Below are 17884 nucleotides of genomic sequence, written 5' to 3'. Positions count from 1 at the left end.
GTTTCCTTTGCTGTGCAAAAGCTTTTGATCTTGATGAAATCCCAATAGTTCATTTTTGCCCTTGCTTCCCTTGCCTTTGGTGTTGTTCCTAGGAAGATGTTGCTGCGGCTGAGGTCAAAGAGGTTGCTGCCTGTGTTCTCCCCAAGGATTTTGATGGATTCCTTTCGCACATTGAGGTCCTTCATCCATTTTGAAAATTTTTAAAAATATATTTATGGAGCACCTGGGTGGCTCAGCTGGTTAAGCAACTGATTCTTTATTTTGGCTCAAGTCATGATTTCAGGGCTGTGAGATCAAGCCCTGAAATGGACTCCATGTTTAGCATGGAGCCTGCTTAAGGTTCTCTCTCTGCCTCTCCCTGCCACAAGTAAATAAGTAAATAAATAATAAATAAAGATACATCATTAGCAAATTAAGAGAAACTATGGAAAGGAACGGAATATGTAACTTCTGATCATCTGGGGGAGTAAGGAGGATGTCTGATAAAGAAACCAAAATTAATCCTCCTTAAGACAAATGAAAAATGGGAAAACCTTAACAAATATTAAGGACAAAACAAAAATACTGATATAAGGCATATTTAAGTTGTCACTCTAAGATGAGTTGCTAAATGTCCTAATGTAAAGATATATATGCTTAGGTATTTTGAGGGAGAGTAGGTCCAGGGTTTCAAACTACATAGTGTTTATAAGAAACCCACCTAAAAGATGATTATCTCAAAGTAAGGGCTGGACAAAATACAAAAGGTGACTGGCCAAAAAGATATTAAATATATGTGTAACCTAATCAAAGAAAACGTAACATGATATTCAATTAAATAGGTATCTTATATTTTTATTAGTTTATATAATTATTGCCAATAATTTATAGTTAGCAAGACTCTTCATCCTTAATATGTTATCTTAGTACAAAAGAAAATCATAGGAATATAAAATAAATTTAAAAATTCAAAGTAGTAGAAAATATTTACACATTTTTTTAAACTCTTATAAAAAATTACAAAATATGATTAAGGATAGAAACTGCATGGTCAGTGATTAACAAAGTTGTCCATATATTTTTAAATATAATAACCCAGGGGTGCCTGGGTGGCTCATTGGGTTGGGCCTCTGCCTTTGGCTTAGGTCATGATCTTGGGGTCCTTGGATTGAACCCCATGTTGGGTTCTCTGCTCAGTGCGGAGCCTGCTTTCCCCCCACCTCTCTGCCTACTTGTGATCTCTCTCTGTCAAATAAATAAAATCATATATATATATATATATATATATATATATATATAATTATTTATATTTATTTGTGTTATTATTGTGTTTATATTGGGCTCTCTGCTCAGTGGGGAGCCTGCTTCTCTCTCTCTGCCTGCCCCTCTGCCTACTTGTGATCTCTGTCAAATAAATAAATAAAATCTTAAAAAAAAAAACCAATTTGAATAGTTTAACACATATGACCAACTTTCTCAATGCTCACTGAAACATTAATGCAATTATATACTATACAACCTATATTTACATGTGTGTATAAACACATATACATGTATATGTATGTTGTATGTTGTATGTTTATGTGTGTATCTGACTTAGAAGATAGGTTTTAAATGTCCATGTACTCTGGCTCTGGAACAGGACTGTCTAAATTTGAAATCAGAATGTTGGGAGTGGTTATCCAATGGAAGATAGAAGATAGAAGACAGGAGTTGAACTGTGTCCCCCCAAACTCTGTATGTACCTCAGAATGTGACTAATATACCAATGATTATGATTTCTTACTCAATATAATTCACTTTTTTTGTAAGTTTTACAAAGAATCATCATTATTCATTCGCTGTGTAACTGTTAAAAACAATGAAAAGAAACTAGATTCAGTACCAATTTCTCAAGACCTTGAAGTTCTCTGCACACATTTCAGACAAGTGTCTCTTGTGCTCCACTGGCCAATGAACACCTTGGTTTAGGAAGTTGATAATTATTATAGAGGTGGGTATGTCTATAAAAACAAATTAAATTATTACCCCCTAAATTTATAATTTTTATATAATTTGTGGCAGCTGAACCCATTGAGGTCTAATTTTAGTTAACCTCAGTTTTCAATGGAATGGCCCTCAATTTAAGTTGACAAAATACATAGACATGTAAGCAAGACAGTTTAGCACAACATGGAGTTAGTTAAACCTGGTTTGAATTTCTGTTCTATAACTTACATGTATTTGGTAAGTTGGTTGCTTCAACCTCTTGTGACCAGATCTCCTTATCTGTGAAATCATAGCAATGATACATTCTCAATACAATTTGAGACGGCAGAAAACTCACTTATGGAGACTGAGGATTCTGAAACCTGACTACTTGGATTCTAAATCATAGAATAAACTAAATAAAAATATATAGTAGATGTTTGATAGATAACTACCTTTTAGGAAGATATGATGAGGTGAACTGATGCTAAAACTGCAACCACAACCACAATGACAACAGCAAAATTTTAGTTCATTCTCAAGAGGGCAATATTTCTTTCAATATCCGAGCCAAAAGCACACATCAATTTTAATTCATTTAAAAAGTGCTGATTGGTGTCCATCAGAAAAAGAAAAAAAAAAAGTAATACAGGAAAAGTAATCTATTTGAATAGCATGTTAAGTACCAAAAAAATGGGTATGTAATTATGTGGTTGTGTCACTTTGGGTGATACAACAAGAAACAAAAGCATTCAGAGAAAGCTGTTACAATGAAGATGGAAGTAAATCTGAAAGATTCGTAAAAATTCTCTGAAGTTTACATGAAATTGAAGGGTAGGTGGGTATTAGTACAACCTAGAGCCTACTAAATGATTACTAATTAGAGAAAAAAATGAATGCAAATGAATGAGAAAGTGTTCAATTTAACCGATAACTAAAGGCAATGACAATTTAAAATATGCAATTTTTTGCCTAGCAAATTGAAATATCTCAGAGAAATGTTAATGATGAATGAGGGTATCAGGCATGCTCAAGGGTATCAGGCATGCTCAAGGGCCATTAAAGAAAGCAAAAATAGTTATAAACTTTATGCAGAGAAACTTGGGACTAGTTAGCAATTTTTTTTTTTTTTTTTTTTTTTTTTACTTTTTGTTTTAACCTCCATCCTGTTTCTGAAATTCTACATTAGCAAAATACTCTTGGAAGTATATAGATATTTTGCTATGTTGTCTTATCTCAACACTGATGTTTTTAATTGCAATAATAACAAAGAGAAACAATCTAATTATTTTTCTATACAGGCATACATCAGAGATCTTGCAAGTTTGGTTCCAGACCACTACAATAAAGTGAATATCACAATAAAGCAAGTCAAATGAACTTTTTAGTTTCCCAGTGAGTATAAAAGTTATGTTTATACTATACTGTAGTCTGTTAAATGTACAATAGAATTATGTCTAAAAAATATACATGCCTTTGTTGCTAAAAAATGCTAACCATCATCTGAACTCTTAGCAAGTCATAATCACTGATCACAGATTACCATAACAAATATAATAATGAAAAAGCTTGAAATATTGTGACAATTTACCAAAATATGCCATGGAGACACAAAGTGAACAGCTGCTATTAAAAAAATGTTCCTGACAGACATGCTTGACACAGGGTTGCCACCAACCATCAATTTATAAAAAATTGCAATGTCTGTGAAATGCAATAAAACAAGGTATGCCTGTAACATAGCAGAATGAAAATTAATTATCCTTCAACAGAGTAAATGCCTGTTGGTCTGTTACAACTCTGAGGGGGTTACCTGGAACTTATTTTGACATCAGAGAGGTAAAATACAGAGGGACTCCAATACTGGTATGGACTCATTGAAGAAAAATCAAAGGAAACACTTAAGATTTTTAGGTTTTGGAAATCACTTAAACTATCTCTGTGCATTCTTTGCATGGGCCATTGACTATGACTACCTGAATTAGACACTTGCATTTATTACCTATTAGCAAAATGATATTGGCCAAGTCAACAATTGTCTCTATGCTCAGTTTCTGTATCTGTAGAATGGTGACAGTAACACTTCATGAAGTTGCCATAAAGATTAAATGAGATGCAAAAGGCCTAAGCACAGTGTCTAGAATACAACCCTCAATAAATATCATTCTCCTTACAATTAATTGAATTAATTTTCCACCTTCTTCACATTCTGTTACAAGAGGATTACAATGGAGTTTGGAGTTCAAGTACATCCTAACAATAACAGTCTCATTTCATTAAGTGGGTTATTTACATATTAATTTATCCCACTATTTAAAGAGATGTTAGGAGACTGAATGAGAATAAGAGTTGTGTTTGTGAGTCCTGGGAAGGATCTAAACGTCAACAACTCCACCAATGCTTTTTAGTGGTATGATATACATTACTCAACCCTCTACACAGAATGAAATACAGCGTCATTTTTCAGGCCACATATACAGGCTTTGTGACAGATCTGCAAGTTGAGTTACTGGAGTCTAAGTTTTTCTTCCAATATAATTAGGAGCCTGGATTGTGTGATACCACTATGTAAGTATTAAAAGACTTTTAGCTTAATACTAGAACACTGGGAGGGTATACATGTATTACTTATGATATATATGTTAAAATTTTATTATGTTTATTAGAAGATATATTTATATTATATAAAATAAAAAATAGGGGCACCTGGGTGGCTCAGTGGGTTGGGCCACTGCCTTCAGCTCAGGTCATGATCCAGGGTCCTGGGATCGAGTCCCGCATCTGGCTCTCTGCTCCGCAGGGAGCCTGCTTCCCTCTCTCTCTCTGCCTGCCTCTCTGTCTACTTGTGATCTCTCTCTGTCAAATAAATAAATAAAATATTAAAAAATAAAATAAAATAAAATAAAAAATAAATTTTGAAATGTGAATGTGCTTTCTAGGAATACTATTATATTGCCCTTAAGTAATAAAATAAAATAATCAGTGCCAATGCCCCATCTCAAGAGCCACTGCATGGATGAGATAATGCAACCATATTAAAGTGTGGAAGAAAGCAACGGAGATTTTCAGCAGACAAAGGTTTATTATGGTGAAACTATCAGGAATTTGCAATAATGTAAAAACTTCCCTTCAGCTTTCTGCTGATCTGTTGGAATGGAAAAATGAATGTCTTTATGATTTATAACACTAGACATAGAAATTGAATAACATCTCAAGACAATGGAGCCAAATAAAACCTCTAGGTTTCACTTGGTGACATTTTTTTCTCCTTTGACAGAAGAAAAACTTTTTTTTTTCTTTTCTTTCTTTCTTTCTTTCTTTTTTAACTTCAAGCTATGAATTTCTTGATCAAAATAGCAGAAATTAAGAACTTTTAGAGAGATTGGCTGTGAGTTTATTTTTCAGAGGGTAAGGATGACATAAAGACAAGCCCATATTTTTCTTAGTGAAAGAAATACCAACCTACCAATAAATATAGTGAAAGAACAATGCCAAAACATGAAAACAAAGAGCCAAAATCCAAGCAATTTGGACTGTGAGACTAGGTCTTTAATGTACCCAGTAGCGAGAGAAAAATAAACAAAAAACAAAAACAAACACATAGTGATTGTAGACAACAATATGGTATTATAAAATACAAAGCTGCTGAGAGACTACATCTTAAGTGTTCCTACCATAGAAAAAGAAATAATAGTTATGCGAGGTTGATAGATGTATTAGGTAATGCTATGATAATCCTATTGCAGCATATAAACATATCAAATCAATACTTTTTATACTTTATAATTACATAATGCTGTATGTCAATATAATCTCAGTAAAAATAAATTTTATGAAAAAGTATGCAGCATTGAATATGGAAGAATATAGGGCTTACCACAATGCAGGCACCCCCCTAAAGTCCTATCCAGAAATCTAGAATACTTGAAAGATAACCCCAAAATGGTTTGGGATTGTTGATCATAACTACATGGGGTCAGTTTTCTGTAACTTAAAGTCATTCAGATATATCAACCAAATACTTTCATAGACATCACTAAAAAGCACCTACTTTTAAGGTAATACATCATTAACACATGCACAAAAAAATGAGTACTCACTACACGTGAGTCCTGTGACCAAAGTGAAATAGTATATTTATAAGTTTCTTAAGAAAGTAATTATTGTTATAAGAAGGTAAAAAAGAAAACTGGTTCAGGACAGTACATTGACAGCTATACTCGTAGTAAAAACCAAAATCGAAAAATGTTAATCTTTGCCTTAAGCTGGGCTTATTTTTGTAAGTCAGTAAGTAAGGCAGTTGACAGTTGTCCTGCCTGACCACCAGCTGGTAATAGTTTCATAAGTACTTTGACACCAATGGAGAACATTTCAGTATAACCCTGATTCAGAATTCCAGTATTACAGAGTGAACTTTCTGCTCTCACCAAGACAACTATATCATCATGGGATTTTTAATGTTTCTTACCCCCTCGTGAAATTATTGAGTGATTGGAAAATGTTCTGACAAGATCATGTCCTTCATTTCTCAGCATACATTATCTGCTTTTTTTGCTGAAACCATTTATTTCTTTAATTTTTACACTCTTGTTATTTCTACTTCAAAATATTTCTCTCTCAAAGAGTATAGAATTCAAAATGTAATCAAAGGAAGAATTCTCTGATTCAGTACTGTTTGTCTCAAATTCCAAGAATGCCTGCTATGTGAGAATTTCAGAAGGAAAATTTACAATGTATGAACTACTTGGTATAACTTACTTCTGGAGTAATGAATATTGTACATGGTGATGAAGAGTGTGGATTGGGCTCGATGGGTTTGAAACCTCGTACAACAGTTTTATAGCTTGTGCACAGACTTGACTTAAGCTAAATGTTTTCTGAAACCAGGAATTCTATTATCACTCTTTAGTGATACTGTTCAAAATATGAATAATTTGTTATCCTTTTACTTTCAATAAATATATTGGCCTAGAAACATTTGTTCAAGAATGATACTATGAAACCAATTTTTTTATAGTATTAAAGCTAGTGTTCTTATTAGGTTCTGAAAAAATAATCTCCATATCCTGCACTAAGAAATTTGACCTACTTGTGGATTAAAATCTTTCATCACGACTAATCATAATATAAAAACTAGAATACTAGTATCTTGATGGGCTCATAATTTGATTCGCTCACATGATGCTATAGTCGGTTTGTGAAAGGAGCTGAAACTTCTCTTAATTGCCTGATTAATTTTATCAGTGCCACACTGCTAAGTTTTTCTTTCAGAACAATTGCTTAGAGATTGAAAAACAAAGCTTTTATGCAGGATGTATGATATTCATGGTGGAATTTCTGTTCACTAGGTTGTCATGTTCTCATTTTAGAAGTTATAATAGAATTGCAGTGTCTTTGAACCTACTGCCAAGTGGGGGGTTATTCGTCCTAAAATTATACCTCAGAAGTGGTACTATTTTCATACTGTTTATTTACATGTTTGCTTTAAATAGATTTTTTTGATTTTGGAGGCAAAAACCAGAAACAAGTATTGATGAGATCTAATCATGGTGAAGAAGATAAAGAACCTTCTGCAAAGATTTCTATACATGGAATGAAATATCAATATTTAATATGAATATTAAAGTCATATATTTATGGAATGAGTATATTTAAATATTTGAAATACTTTATTTGTATTTAATTTTAAATTATTAAAATGAGCATTTTATCACTCAGCATGAGCTAAGAATAGACATGATTACTTTTAAGCTACAACAATGAAGTTGAATCGTTGTGACAAGGAAAATATGGCTCACAAATGTTATTTTTTATCTCGCTTTAAAAAAAAAAGTTTACGAACTCCTGGTCTATAATATTAGCAACCAGTTATTTGTGTCTCCATCTACTAGTAGAGTTTATGCCTTCCTATTTTTATATTCAAACGCACAGTATATAAAACATTGTCAGGGACACCCTAGTCCTAACAGAATATGCACCAAATTAAAGCAAATCAAGGCAATCTGGAAAGGTGAATTTTAAAGCTGACCTACAGAAATTATTCTAGTGTTAGCAAATCCCTGTTTCAAAACTGGAGAAAAGCATGCATATTAAATGTGACTGTACACATTTTCATCTTTAAGATTAATAAGGTCTGAGGATCTAATATACAACATGGTGACCATAGTTGATAACAATGCATTGTATAATTAAAACTTGCTCATTTGGAACACTGAAAAAAAATAATTTTTTTTTAAAAATTTACTCAGAGAATAGAACTTAAATGTTCTTACCAAAAAAATAAGAGGTAAATATGTGAGGTGATGGGTATGTTGATTAATTACATGGAACGATGGGAGGAATCCCTTTACAAGGTATACATGTACCAAATCATCACCATGTATACCTTAAAAATCCTATAATTTTGTCAATTGCCTTAATAAAACTGAAAAAAAAATCCTTTCTCTGCATTGGATTATTTTAGAAAAAATACATGTTTTATCTTGGCTTGTTAACAAAAGCAACATTATAGGTTGAACTGAATATAAACTTACTTTTAAAATCTCACATTTTCCCTTAAATTAACATTGTTATCTTTCTGGATAATTTCCTTTAGAAAGCAATTCAGGTGCTCCTTTTAATTTCTCCAAGATTTTTGCTCCAGTAAACTCAAGGAACATTTTTGCTGTTATTATTCATAAGGGAACAATTTATAAAGTAGGAGAAGCCCAAATGACTTTTTTTCTTAACTTAGACAAGAATGCATTGTTTTGGAATGAATTGTTGCTGATCTGTCTCCAAAATGATTGCCTCTTTGTCATAGACACCTAAGATACTGTCTTCTCTCATATGTTTCTGTTAGAGTTATAAAGAATGTGTCAGTAAGTAGGAACTGTATGTTCTTGAAACACGGATGTCAATATCTGTCAGATTTGAATGATGATGATCATAATCAGATGACACTCTGGAGACTGTCAAAAACTCCACGCTTTCATCAAACAAGATGAATAATGTTTTACCATAAATAGTGTTAATATGATTAATAGCATTTCTCTAGTAGTTAGGCTTTAAGTAGTAAAAATATTTGTTAAACATTAGCAACGTTTTTACAACAAGGGTTCTGACTAGGTAAATAGATTATTCTCTTTGCATATATAATTGCATTTATGAATTTATATAACTACATCTAGAGTTTTCTCCACTGTCTAAAATTCTAACTTGAATGTCAACATATTTTTAAAGTAAAATGTATGTACTTTAATTTTAGCAAACTCCTAACAAAATAACAAAATTTTCATGGAGTCCTACAATGTATAAAATAGTATGAGATCCAGACAGAATAGCATATAATGCTGTGTGGTAATCATACTCAAGGATTTCAGGGTTTAGTCTATTAAGAAAGGTTCTTATTTAAGTTCACAACAAGGGTAGAAATTGAAAGGAATTTTTATCACTTACCAGAAAACAATAATAGACATTTTTACATTCTGGCAATTAAGGTCAATAAAATGTTGGATTAAAATTTACTTATGGTTTCATGAAATTGTAATATTAACATCACCTACCCCAAAAAATCATCTGAGGTAGCTAATTGCAAAAATAAAATATGGTGAAGAGCTAGTTTATAGTTCATGGAAAAAGGTCTGGGAAATTTAATAATATACAAATTAATGACTTAAAATTGTTGGTATCTCTGTAAGATGTCTTTCTCTAGTAACAGAGAATGGAATCTTTGAAACCAATTGAATGGTGAAATCTTTAAATATTAAAAGAGGAAGGCAGAACCCCTCAATAGAATATCAAATTGTACAATGTTAAAAAGAAAGCCTAGGGGTGCCTGGGTGGCTCAGTGGGTTAAAGCCTCTGCCTTCAGCTCAGGTCATGATCCCAGCGTCCTAGGATTGAGCCCCGCATCGGGTTCTCTGCTCAGCAGGGAGCCTGCTTCTTCCTCTCTATCTGCCTGCCTCTCTGTCTACTTGTGATCTCTGTTTGTCAAATAAATAAATAAATAAAATCTTTAAATAAATAAATAAATAAATAAAAATAAAAAGAAAGCCTAATAGTTGTGAGGTGTGTGTATGGTATGATATTTGTATATTGACTGTTCATAGCTTTGACTGGAGGATGATTGAGGTCAATAGCAATTATTTCAAATCTAGATTTGGCTTAGCAAATATCCCTGAGATGGCAGAAAGTGATTATGGAACATGAAGCATATAATATATGCCATATTATATATACAGATTTATATATTATATTATATTATATAAAATAAAATAAAATAAAATAAAATAAAATATATCACTACATATAATTTCATAGTACATGGTATGTATACCTATAATACATAGAATGTTATATCTTACATATTATGTTACCTATTATACAAATTCTATATAATATATATAACAGATATATTAATTTATATATAAATAACAATATATCATAACTATCTAAAATTATAACCAATATAATATATATTATAATTATAACTAATATAACATATATTATAATTAATAAATAATAATATATACCAAATATATAAAAATAATAATCAGAAGATGGCAGAGAAGTAGCAGACTGAGATGACATCAGGTAGCAGGAGATCAACTAGACAGTTTATGAAACCATTCCAAACACCTACAAATCCAACAGGAGATCAAAGAGAAGAAGAGCAGTAATTCTACAAACAGAAAATCGACCACTTTCTGAAAGGTAGGACCTGCAGAGAAGTGAGTCCAAAGTGATGAAAAGATAGACCATGGGGGGAGGGGCCATCTCCCAGCAAGTGGAGGAGCAATGGAGCACACAATCAGAACTTTTAAAAGTCTGCTCCAATGGGGGACATCACTCCAGAGGCTAAGCTGGAGTAAAGCCCACATGGGGACAGCGTGGTCTCAGGTCCCGCAGGGTCACAGAAGTATCAGGGGTATCTGAGTGTTGCAGAGCTCACAGGTATTAGAGCAGGGAAGCTGGCTACAGAGCTGAGGAGTGAGCTCTCAACTTGGGGTTAACTTAAACTGTAATCTGTGGAACCATCAGACCACTGCTCTCTGAGCAGGGGCCCCACAAGATCTGGAAGAGCCCCCCCCTCCCCGCCCCAGAAGAGCACACGGATCTGCTGGCTTTGGAGACTCCAGGCAGGGCCATGTGCCAGAGATGTTGGTCACAGGCTGGGTGAGTTAAAAGTGTAGCCGGAGACCAGGGAAACGGGAGTGATTGAACACTTTTCTCCAAGTGTGCACTGAGGATTGGGGTCCTCAGCTCTCAGTTCCTCTCGGCCAGAGATTGGGAGGCCTCCATTTTCATTCCATCCTCCAGAACTCTACAGAAAGCATTCAGGGAACAAAGGCTCCGGAAAACAAACCCAAGCAGATTACTTAGCCTGCCCCTGATAAGGGAGGTGAAATTCCACTTCGGGCAAAATACTTGAGAATCACTACAATAGGTCTCTACCCCAGAAGGTCAGCAAGAAATCAAACCAAGACCAAGTTCACTTATCAAGGAGAACAGTGGAATTCCAGAGGAGAAGAAAGCAAAGCATGGAATTCATGATTTCTCCCCATGACTCTTTAGTCTTGCAAAGTTAATTATTTTTTTTAATTTTATTTTTTTTCTTAAGCTAAGTTTTTTTTTAACTTTTACTCTTTCCTCTTTTAACCTTTTTTAACTAGTTTATGTTAACAGTACCTTTCATTAAAAAAATCTTTTTTGAGCATTCATTATTATAGTCATATTTTATCCTTCATTGTATCTAACTTTATTTTTTGTAGACACATAGGGTTATTTCCTCTAGAAAAATTTGGGATACAATGTCTTCTAATAGATCAAAATATACTCTAAATCTAGCACAGGTCTTTGTTCTAGTCTCCAGCCTGAGCAAATTCTCTCCTCCAGGGACCTAATCGATATGTACATTGGTAATATGTCAGATCTAGAAATCAGAATGACAATTCTCAAGGTGCTGGTTGGGCTCGAAAAAAGTATGGACAATATTAGAGAAACCTTACCTAGAGAAATAAAAGCCCTTTCTGGAGAAATAAAAGAACTAAAATCTAACAATGTTGAAAAAATAAAAAGATATGAATGAGTTGCAATAAAAAATGGAGGCTCTTACTGCTAGGATAAATGAGGCAGAAGAGAGGATTAGTGATATAGAAGACCAAATGACAGAGAATAAAGAAGGTGAGTAAAAGAGAAACAAACAACTACTGGATACAACATTAGAATAATAGTGATTCCAGAAGGGAAGAAAGAGAAAAGGGAACAGAAGTTATATTGGAGTGAATTATTGTGGAGAATTTCCCTAATATGGCAAAGAGAATGAGCATCAAAATCCAGGAGGCACAGAGAAACCCCCTCAAAATCATTAAGAATAGTAGACACCCCATCATCTAATAGTAAAATTTACAAGTCTTAGTGACAAAGAGAAAATCCTGAAAGCAGCCTGGGACAAGAAGTTTATAACATACAATGGTAAAAATATTAGATTGGGTGCAGACTTATCCACAGAGACCTGGCAGGACAGAAAGAACTGGCATGATATATTCAGAGCACCAAATGAGAAAAAACATGCAGCAAAGAATACTATATCCAGCTAGGCTATCATTGAAAATAGAAGGAGAGACAAAAAGCTTCCAAGAAAAACAAAAACTAAAAGAATTTGTAAACAACAAATCAGCTCTCCAGGAGATATTGAAAGATGTCCTCTAAGCAAAGAGAGAGACTAAAAGTAGTAGATCAGAAAGGAACAGAGACAATATGCAGTAATAGTCACCTTACAGGCAATACAATGGCACTAAATTCATATCTCTCAATAGTTACCCTGAATATAAATGGGCTAAATGCCCCAATCAAAAGACATAGGGTATCAGAATGGATTAAAAAACAAAACAAAACAAACTAACAAACAAAAAACATCAATATGCTGTCTACAAGAAACTCATTTTATTTTTTTTAATTTTTTTTAATTTTTTAATTTTTTATTTTTTATAAACATATATTTTTATCTCCAGGGGTACAGGTCTGTGAATTGCCAGGTTTACACACTTCACAGCATTCACCAAAGCACTTACCCTCCCCAATGTCCATAACCCCACCCCCCTTCTCCCAACCCTCCTCCCCCCAGCAACTCATTTTAGACCCAAAGACACCTCCAGATTTAAAGTGAGGGGATGGAAAGCAATTTACCATGTTAATGGACATTAAAAAAAAAAAAAAAGCTGGGGTGGCAATTCTTATATCAGATCAATTAGATTTTAAGCCAAAGACTATAATAAGAGATGAAGAAGGACACTATATCATTCTCAAAGGGTCTGTCCAACAAGGAGATCTAATCATTTTAAATATCTATGCCCCTAACATGGGAGGAGCCAACTATATAAACCAATTAATAACAAAATCAAAGAAACAAATTGACTGTTAACACAGTAATAGTAGGAGACTTTAACACTCCCCTCACTGAAATGGACAGATCATCCTAGCAAATGATCAACAAGGAAATAAAGGTCTTAAATGACACACTGGACCAGATGAACATCACAAATATATTCAGAACATTCCATCCCAAGGCAAGAGAATACACATTCTTCTCAAGTGCACATGAAACATTCTCCAGAATAGATTACATCCTAGGTAGTAAATCAGGTCTCAACCAGTATCAAAAGATTGGGATTATTCCCTGTATATTTTCAGACCACAATGCTCTGAAGTTAGAACTCAATCACAAGAGGAAATTTGGAAAGAACCCAAATGCATGGAGACTAAAGAGAATCCTTCTAAAGAATGAATGGATCAACCAGGAAATTAAAGAATTGGAAAAAAAATGGAAACAAATGATAATGAAAACACAGTATTTCAAAATCTGTGGCACACAGCAAAGGCAATCCTGAGAGGAAACTATATAGCAATACAAACCTTTCTCAAGAAGAAAGGTCTCAAGTACACAACCTAACCCTACACCTAAAGGAGCGGCAGAAAGAACAGGAAAGAAAGCCTAAACCCAGCAGCAGAAGAGAAATAATAAAGCTCAGAGCAGAAATCAATGAAATAGAAACAAAGAGAGAGAGAGAGAGAGAGAGAGAGAGAGAAATCAACGAAACCAGCAGCTTGTTCTTTGAAAGAATTAATAAGATTGATAAACCCCTGGTCAGACTTATCAAAAAGAAAAGAGAAAGGACCCAAATAAATAAAACCATGAGTGAAAGAGGAGAGATCACAACCAACACCAAAGAAATACAAACAATTATAAGAACACATTATGAGTATTTATATGCCACCAAATTTGGCAATATGGAAGAAATGGAAGCATCCCTAGAGATATAAAAACTACCACAACTGAACCAGGATGAAATAGAAAACCTGAACAGACCCATAACCAGAAAGGAGATTGAAGCAGTCATCAAAAATCTCCCAACAAACAAGAGCCCAGGGCCAGGCGGCTTCCCATGGAATTCTACCAACATTTAAAGAAAAATTAATTCCTATTCTCCTGAAACTGTTCCGGAAAATAGAAATGGAAGGAAAACTTCCAAACTCATTTTATGAAGCCAGCATCACCTTGATCCCAAAACCAGACAAGGATCCCATCAAAAAAGAGAATTACAGACCAATATCCTTGATGAACACAGATGCAAAAATTCTCACCAAAATCCTAGCCAATAGGATCCAACCGTACATTAAAAGGATTATTCACCATGGCCAAGTTGGATTTATTCCAAGGCTGCAAGTTTGTTTCAACATCCACAAATCAATCAATGTGATACAATACATTAATAAAAGAACAAGAACCATATGATACTCTCAATAGATGCTGAAAAAGCATTTGACAAAGTACAGCATCCTTTCTTGATCAAAAGTCTTCAAAGTGTAAGGATAGAGGGTATATACCTCCATATCATCAAAGCCATCTATGAAAAACCCACAGCAAATATCATTCTCAATGGGGAAAAACTGAGACCATTTCTGCTAATGTCTTGAACATGGCAGGGATGTCCACTATCACCACTGCTATTCAACATAGTACTAGAAGTCCTAGCCTCAACAATCAGACAACAAAAAGAATTAAATAGAATCTGAATTGGCAAAGAAGAAGTCAAACTCTCACTCTTTGCAGATTATATGATACTATATGTGGAAAACCCAAAAGACTCCACTCCAAATCTCCTAGAACTTGTATAGGAATTCAGTATAGTGTCAGGATATAATATCAATGCACAGAAGTCAGTTGCATTTCTCTACACCAACAAGACAGAAGAATGAGAAGTTAAGGAGTAAATCCCATTTACAGCTACATCCAAAACAATAAGATACCTAGGAATAAACCTAACTAAAGAGGCAAAGAATCTGTACTCAGAAAACTATGGAATACTCATGAAAGAAATTGAGGAAGACACAAATGGAAAAATGTTCCATGCTCATGGACTGGAAGAACAAATATTGTGAAAATGTCTATGCTACCTAAAGCAACCTATACATTTAATTCAATCCCTATCAAAATCCCATCCATTTTTTTTTTTTCAAAGAAATGGAACAAATAATCCTAAAATTCATATGGAACCAGAAGAGGCCTCAAATAGCCAGAGAAATATTTAAAAAGAAAGTGAAAGTTGGTGGCATCACAATTCCAGACTTCATCCTCTATTACAAAGCTGTCATCATCAAGACAGTATGGTACTGGTGCAAAAACAGACACATAGATGAATGGAACAGAATAGAGAACCCAGAAACAGACCCTCAACTCTATGGTCAACTAATCTTTGACAAAATAGGAAAGAATGTCCAATGGAAAAAAGACAGCCTCTTAAACAAATGGTGTTGAGAAAATTGGACAGCCACATGCAGAAAAATGATATTGGACCATTTCCTTACACCACACATGAAAATAGACTCAAAATGGATGAAGGACCTCAATGGGAGAAAGGAATTAATCAAAATCCTTGAGAAGAACACAGGCAACAACCTCTTCGACTTCAGTCACAGTAATTTCTTCCTGGAAAATCGCTGAAGGCAAGGGAAGCAAGGGTGAAAATGAACTATTGGGACTTCATCAAAATCAAAATCTTTTACCCAGCAAAGTAAACAGTTAAAAAAAAAAAGACAACTGACAGAATGGGAGAAGATATTTGCAAGTGACATATCAGATATAGGGCTAATATCCAAAATATATGAAGAACTTTTCAAGAACAAATAATCCAATCAAGAAATGGGCAGAGGACATGAACAGACATTTCTGCAAAGAAGACAACCAGATGGCCAGCAGACACATAAAAAAGTGCTACCCATCATTCAGCATCAGAGAAATACAAATCAAAACCACAATAAGATACCACCTCACACCAGTCAGAATGGCTGAAATTAACAAGTCAGCAAATGACAGATGCTGGCGAGGATGAGAAGAAAGGGGAACCCTCCTACATTTTTGGTGGGAATGCAAGCTGGTGCAACCACTTGGAAAACAGCATGGAGGTTTCTCAAAAAGTTGAAAATGGAGCTACCCTATGAACCAATTGCACTACTGTGTATTTACCCTAAAGATACAAATGCAGTGATCTGAAGGGGCATGTGCACCTGAATGTTTAGAGCAGCAATGTCCACAATAACCAAACTATGGAAAGAACCTAGATGTCCATCAACAGATGAATGTATAAAGAAGTGGTATATATATATATATATATATATATATATATATATATATACACACACACACACAGACACACACAATGGAATACTATGCAGCCATCAAAGGAAATTAAAATTTGACATTTGCGATGACATGGATGGAACTAGAAGGCATTATGTTTAGTGAAATAAGTCAATCAGAGAAAGACAATTATCATATGATCTCCCTGATTTGAGGAAGTTGAGAGGCAATGTGGGGGGTTTGAGGGTAGGAAAAGAATAACTGAAACAAGATGGGATCAGAAGGGAGACAAATCATGAGACTCAATCTCACACACACACACACACAAACTTAGGGTTGCTGGGGAAGGGGGATAGGGAGAGGGAGATGGGGTTATGGACATTGGGGAGGGTATGTGCTATGGTGAGTGCTGTGAAGTGTGTAAACCTGGCAATTAACAGACCTGTACCCCTGGGGCTAATAATACATTATATGTTAATTTTAAAATAATAATAATAATAATAATCAGTTCTTACCATGTAGGCCCAGATAACCATACTCAATAGCTATAAAACAAAGTGAGAGATCCATTCTTATGTTTTATGGGATACAGCAAACAAGACAGGAAACTATGCTTTCCACAGTTCTTACATACCAGTGAAATCTTGAGTTTACCCAGAACTTGTTCTTCCTCCTTTTCTTTAAAATAGTTTTCAATTCATCAGTTTTAGTACTTATACACCAAACCAATGAAATCAACATAGATCTGTGTGTGCTTGTGTGTGTGTGTATGTGTGTGTTAATAATACTAATTCTCTGCAATAATTATAACACTAATTTCTAAAGGGCAGAAAGTGTCTTCATTTCACTTTTTTAATTGTGTAAGACTTCCCACATATACAGTTACCTCTACTGTTAGCATCTTACAGTAGTGTAAGAAAAGTATTACAATTAAAGAGGCAATGTTAGTACATTATTATTAACTAAACTCCATAGTTAACTTTAGACCTCAGTCTTTGTGTTATACAATCATTAGATTTTTTATAAATGTGCAATGGCTTGTATCTACCATTACAATGCCATACAGAATAGTTTTACCACCATAAAAACCTTCTGAGCTCTACCTATCCTTCCTCCCCCCACTCCCCACCTGTCACTTAGCCCCTAGAAAGCACGGGTCCTTTTCCCCTATCTTCACAGATTTTCCTTTTTTAAAATATTTCAGAGTCGGAATTATACAGTATGTTATCTTTTCAGATTGACTTCTTCAGTTAGCAACATTAATGTAAATTTCTTTCTCCTTGCTTGACAGTTTCTTTTTTTCTTCCTTTTCTTTCT

Source organism: Mustela nigripes, chromosome 1, assembly GCF_022355385.1.
Source record: "Mustela nigripes isolate SB6536 chromosome 1, MUSNIG.SB6536, whole genome shotgun sequence".
Classification (NCBI taxonomy): Eukaryota; Metazoa; Chordata; class Mammalia; order Carnivora; family Mustelidae; genus Mustela; species Mustela nigripes.
The sequence above is the reverse complement of the archived record's forward strand: the minus strand, read 5'-3'. Positions refer to the sequence as shown.